This window comes from Coenobita brevimanus, chromosome 105 (genome assembly GCF_032717465.1).
Source record: "Coenobita brevimanus isolate Jiangsu-jjx chromosome 105, ASM3271746v2, whole genome shotgun sequence".
Lineage (NCBI taxonomy): Eukaryota > Metazoa > Arthropoda > Malacostraca > Decapoda > Coenobitidae > Coenobita > Coenobita brevimanus.
The window spans coordinates 22978819-22985957 of NC_137058.1; positions in this window are offsets into that span (position 1 = coordinate 22978819).

Sequence of the window (7139 nt, forward strand, 5' to 3'; positions counted from 1 at the left end):
AACTAATAAAGATTCAGCTAAAGATGCTTCCAGAGCTTTGCTTGATGTTGTGGAGGCTTTCTTAACTGTTGTCTGGGAAAACTTAAAATCAGAAAGTTTTCTTTTAGGAAAACTCCGTCGGTTTGCTAACATGACAGCTTTGTTTCTAACGTGACGTTGGAGTTGAGCTGGTTTCGTGCTACCATCGGCTTCCCACTTCCCACAAAAGAGGCACAAAGCTTCGGGAGGATCAGAATTCGTAGAAATAAATCCAAAAAGCATATAATCTTCATTGTTTTGCCGATATTTAGGTTTGTTTCTTTTTTCTTCACAGTTGCTTGATTTCCTTCAATTGAATTGCTGTTGCGGCTGCTACAACTATCACGTTTTAATCATTTATACAAATTTCTTGCTGTTAACAAAATAACTGTTTCTGTAAGCTTACTGGTGAATTTGAAAAAGAGATGTTCAAACTTTCACTCCTAAGACGAAACTGAGCAAGAGTAATTCGAGCGAGGAGTTCAGCACTGATCCCTTACGAGTCCTGTCCCGTTTCCTCTCCCTCCTCCCTACTCCAATCTCCCCTCAATTTCTTTCTCGTTCATTTTAATTCTACTCCGTTCTCTTGTCATTCACTTAAGTTGGAAACTGTGTGAGCGTTGTGGTTATTCAATTATTTTCAATTCTTAAACAACTACCCATGCACACACACACACACATGCTCAGCAAAGTTATTGATCTAAGATGCCATACGACTTATACGTGATACAGTATATATATATATATATATATATATATATATATATAGTTATAGTTATAGTTATATAGTTATAGTTATATAGTTATAGATATATATATATATATATATATATATATATATATATATATATATATATATAGATATATATATAGATATATATATATATATATATATATATATATATATATATATATATATATATAATCTTACGTACTCCATTGGAACAATATTGCATACCCCGAGGGTACACGTACCCCGGTTTGGCCAACACTGATGTAGACAGTTGGAGACAGAGGTATTATGAGAGTCTGGTGACCTACTCTCTGTGTTAATAAAAGCACCGAAATGTTCGGCAAAGGGAGATGGTCGGGAACAGGTCCTGAGGGACGGGGAAAGGGGAGCTTCAGCTCTCTCAGTCACCAGCTTGCCATCCTGTTCGATAGGTGCCACAGTCTACTCCTAGAAAACTAAGCAAACTTGTTTGGTGGCACTAGAAGTAATGCATACAAACGATGTTTGCATATTGCAGAGACTAATGAAAATTGTTTTATGCCTGTTCTTTCTCCGAAACACTTTTCTCGTATATTTCCAACAATAAACTTGCCCGACAATAGTTAATCGGACAAGTATCGTCAGGTACATAAGAGTCTGTTAATGAGAACAGAACGTATGATTGTTTTGGAATTACTAAGCGTTTTTGCTAAGTCCGCTTGTATGAGAGCGACCATGACCGTTGACGGTAGGGATACATCATTATATTCAGTTCTGAAGTGTGTGTGTATTTGCCGTATGGAATATGAAGTAAGTCACTGTCAGCGTATTCACGTCACGGTCGCCTTTACCAGCTTCAGGTTCATTTATGGTTCATCATGGTGTTTTTCATTTTTTCTTTTTTTACACGAGACAGACAATATTTACTCCGACATCGGCACAAGAGTGTATGCACATGTTCACAATCAGAAACAAGTGCTATCACAGAGTGCATACCTCTACCAACGACTGCACCCATACAACTTTAGTAACCACCAAAATGTTCTCAACTCTTACATGGTCTGCGCCCCACATATCCCACAAAATTTCGCTAAAAGCCATCAATAACTTTTTAAGATATCTTGTGGACAAACAAAAAGCAGTCTTGAACTGAAAGTCGAACTCAGTTCAAAAGCAAAATTTATTCAACTGTTTCTTGCCCCATGACCCACATATCCATAAAATTTCACTGAAATCTATAAATAGCTTTTTGAGATACCAAGTGACAGGCAAAAAACGGATAAACAGACAAACAGGGGTGAATGCATAACCTCCACCAACTTCGTTGGCTGGGATAACAAACGCACGGGGATTAACTTAACACGGAAGAATGTTCTAGTTGCATAAACATTCAGCTATTTATACAGAAATTCATTAATCTGCCACCAAGCTGCTTTGGTAGTCTCTTTGAAGCCGCGGTCAACACAAACGCTGCAAATAAAATGATGTTGATGGATGAACAGATACGTCGGACGAGTACAAGAACGAAATCAAGAGGACGTCATTGTACTGACGAGGTTAACAAATACTGTTTTGAATCCTTTTACTAAGACATGCCTCCAAGAAAAATAAAATCGTCTTGCAGTGGCAAAACACATGTAAAAAGCCCCAGCGTACTGATGGAATTATTCTGAGTCCCATCAACTACAGACTGAATGAAAAGAATCGATGTCCAAATTAATGAATTTGTTAGGAATAAAATGTGCAGACTAATACGATGGGAAGCACTAACACTGCACAAAACGGTTTAATTCACCTGAATTAGAAATCTGGCAGCAAATAATCGAACTGACGAGGTTTTGACAAATAGTTTCCAAAAGTTTCACCAAGGGAGATTTCCAATAAGTTGAATAAAATCATCTGGTAGTAATACTAATATGTACAAAAAGATGGACCCCATATTACCGCGAACGGGGTAATACTAGATCGACGTTTATCGTTTGTATCGTTATTAAATTTTTCATAGCACACTATACAAGAAGATGCTTCAAGCAATATCTATAGGCAGCCAATAAGGATAAAGTTATGAGTACATATAGCAGATAGACAGGTAGACAGAATGACGGACAGTGAAATAGAAAAATATTAGGGTATACAACATGCCAGTAATCACAGTCGTCAGGCTTGGTTAACCCTTGCAGTAATATGTCTTTGCTATTATTACCACTCTTTAGGGAAATGGATTCATAAAACCTACAGGCTTCTTACATATAAATGTAACTACTGCTGCATTTAATAAAATTTGGTCAGTTAGAGGAGAATTCTCGTAATGATGGGAATATTTGTAGTTGTGTAATGGTAGAGCTAAGCCACCTGAATTGCAGGCGAGTCGGTTGTTCTGTTTTTAGATGCTGACAAGCAACTCAACATCTTATTGCCAGTGATTATGGTAACCAGTTAGGAGTTGTAAGTAAAAGAGAGACTGAGTGTTTATGTACAATAGTAGTATTATTAGTAAGCTTGAGCAGATTTTCACCATATGTGAAAGAGTTGAGGGTCAGTCAGAGGAAAGTTCTGTCGTATTTTAAATCAACAAGCCAAGATTAAATGGCAAGGTCAATTTAATTTTGATCCGATTTATACCATACTTTGTGGTTCAGGGCATGCAGAGGATGGAGGAGTTAATTTTGAGAACATCTGATCAAAGTTTTGGGTCACGGAGTAACGTCAAATTCGACGTGAGTGTGTGTGTGTGTGTGTGTGTGTGTGTGTGTGTGTGTGTGTGTGTGGTCAATTGTTTCTTTACACTTGTTTTTACATTTCTGGCATTCTGAAGCAAGATTCTACCTATCTGAGTATTTACAGTATCATCATGTCACTTCATATATTATGGAATGAGGTAATTGTTACACTTAATATGAATAATTCTGTATCTCCTCTGAGATAAGTACAATTTCGTTGTGTTAATGCGTCAAAAGGTTATTTTTTCATCTCTCTCATCACAACTTTCCTCAGTGCTATATAACCATACAAATACTAGATGAACGATTATCTGTAATGCAGTGGAGAGAGAAGTCAGATGCTTAAGACCCCCAAAAGGCATGCAGACCAGATGGTCATTCCCCTGCAGTCTGCACATTTTTAACTAGCCCCTGGTTATTTCTCATAACACTTATTAACCTGATTTTAAGCCAAGGCCTGTATCCCATCGCTTCGACTCGTGCATTTTTTTTTTTTAACAATATTTAAGAAGGGAGATGGGTCACATGTGAAAAATTACCAAAGTATAAGTGTAACTAATAGTTGTGCCAGACTGTATGACGCGATATTGCAGTGTGTTCACGGTTGAAAAGACGGTTCAAACCATATAGGAAGCAAGCTGGTGCACAGTAAAAACGAGGTTGTTTTGAACACATTGTTAATTTCCGTATTTTGTGTGACACTGCAAAGAGGAAAAGAAATCTCCATGTTCCTTCAGTAGATTTTTCTCAGGTGTATGGCTTGGTTCTTCGCAATGTGTTGTTTCGTGTGCTGAGACGACTGTCGTGTGGTGCACTGGTGCAGTGATGCTGGCGGCCCTGGTGGCCATGTATGGCAAAACAGAAAACGTTTGTGGGACGGTGGTGGTCAAGGCAACGATGGGGGTCCGCCAAGGCTCACACACTTCATGTCTTCCCTTCATCATATTTGTTAATGACCTCATTAAGATGGTAATGGCAGAAGCGGAGATAGACGGGTTCTTGCCTTGGCTTCATATTTTAGTCCTCAGAGGCGACACGGTCTTGGCAGCTACAACAACACCCAACAATATTATGAAAAATTAACGTTTTGCCAAACTACTAAACTGAGTACAGAATTAAAGTAAATGCAAGGAGAACAAATTTCTCTCTCTCTCTCTCTCTCTCTCTCTCTCTCTCTCTCTCTCTCTCTCTCTCTCTCTCTCTCTCTCTCTCTCTCTCTCTCTCTCTCTCTCTCTAAGTTAATGGCGATAAGGATGATGATGAGCCGCAAAGTGTAGGTGACTTAATAGTGGAGTGCTGTGACAAGTACGCATAATGGGTTCACCTTTTACGGCAGACGACTGCAAAATATCCGCCGTCAAAGGCAATCAATGGTTCCCCATGTGCTCAAACTCATCTCGTTTATAAGAAAAAAATAATGGCATTCCATTTATGGTAAAAGGACGAGTGTTTGATGCTATACTAGTGTTCACTTTACTGTATGGCAATGAATCTTGTTGGCCGCTGATCTGAAATGCATGGTAAAGTTATAAAATTGGTGCCTTAAAGAGTTGCTAAGAGTCAGAAACCTTAAATATAATGAAGTCTGTTACCTAGAGGCAGGGTACCCTTCTCTTCCCCAGTTTGTGAAAAATAAACGACACAGGTCTTCCGTTATTTGTGGCTAGAGAGATCAACTATGAACGATGATCCTCTTGCTTCTGCAGTAAAGATAGCTATTAATGGTAATGCAGTATCGTCCAAACTCATTGGCCAGTGTATGATGAGTGACGTGAGAGACACACAGACCGACAAACAAGATTTGGTATCAAATAACATGATCAGCGACACGTACAGACTCAACTTGGGCAGAGATAAATCCTAATGTCAGCGTTCATGCTATTTATAAGTCTAGACACACAATAAATGTATCTCATAGAAAGGCTTTCACACGTTTCCGGTAAGTGGTCACAGCCTGGAGTGTGAGATAGGTTCCTGGAATAGGCGAGGTCGAGATCACCTGCCAGTACACAAACGTCTATGCCAGTGTGGCCTGATGCAAGCAGCTGTGCATGTTGTGCAACATGGCCCCAGCTCACAACACCTCAGATTATTGTATGGATTTAACACGATTCAAGATTTAGGCTATTCTGAGAAAACTTTGCCCCAGATGTTATGCGTAAAGTAATTTATGAGATTTTGAGAATACTACAGTTAAGCTGCTGATGAAATGAATGTTTATACACAGTGAAGATTTTTATCTGCATATAGCTAGACTATATTTAAGTTATTATACTTTTAGTGTTTTCTGATTTGTACAGAAAACCTGTTTTTTTTTTTTTTCTTAACTCTGTCAGTGTTCATGTGCACAATGTTATTACAATGTACAATAGGCTTTGTGTTTGATTAAAAAGTAGTGTGATTCAATAAACTATTTAATCTATCTATCTATCTGTCCACCTGTCTTCAACACTAAATCTACTTGGTCTATCACATTCCCCGTGTCATAAACTTTTTCTCATAATCTTTCTTGGAGAAATCACATTATTTCTCATGCCATACACCTAACCAGAGGTTGGGTGTGCCGACCTAGCCGCCAGAGGGTAATTGAAGAATTGCTAGAGATGACAGCTATCATCCCAACTTAGCGCAGCGTACTGGATAACAAAGTTGAAAGTGGTGCTGTGAGTGCCACAACCTTGACAGTGGAGCTTGTACAAGAATGACTGTACAAGAATAACGATAGGTGAATAACTACCATCCCCCCTGTGGCGAGGGGGACACAGTCTGGCCGCACTATGGGGTGGTACTACTACTCTGCGGCCAGGTTGTGTTAGGAGGAACACTGCCACCGTATTCCCTGCGTGTCGTAAAAGGCGACTAAAAGGGACGGGGTGAGGGGACTAGGGACCCCCTCCTCTGTTTTTTAGTTCCTAAAAAGAGACAGGGCAGAGAAAGGGATGGGGGATGGAGTTATCCCCATACCCTGAAGATTGGGTCTATGAATGTTCGTGGATGTAGTACGATTGAGGCTAAAAGGGAGGAGATTGGGAGAATGTTTGTGAGAAGAAAGTTGGATGTGTTTAGCTTTGAGTGAAACGAAGATGAAAGGGAAGGGTGAGTCTATGTTTGGAAGTGTGAATAGAAGATTGTCAGGTGTTGATAGAGGAAGGGCAAGAGAAGGTGTGGCCTTGTTAGTGAGTCTGAAAGTACAGCAGTGTGTGATTGAGTGGAAGGAGGTGTCATCGAGACTGATGTGGGTGAAAGCGAAATTTGAACGTGAGTTGTGGGTGTTTGTGAGTGCATATGGGCCTGGTAGTGAAAGGGATGAAGAAGAGAGGGAGTCTTTCTGGAATGATGTTGATGAGTGTCTGCAGAGTTTTGGAGCGAATGTGAATGTGGTAATGATGGGAGATCTGAATGCTAGAGTGGGAAATGTAGCAGTTGAAGGTGTAGTTGGTATGCATGGTGTGCCTGGAAGAAATGAAAATGGGGAGCGAATGATAGCGATGTGTGTTGAGCGAGAGATGGTGATTGGAAATACGCTGTTTGAGAAGAAAGATATTTATAAGTATACATGGGTGAGACAGGAGGGTGGAAGGGTTGTTGATAGAGCTTTGATGGACTATGTGCTTGTGTCTAGGAATGTAATTGGAAGATTGTTGGATGTGAGAGTTCTGAGAGGGGAGGGTGGAGGTATGTCTGACCAC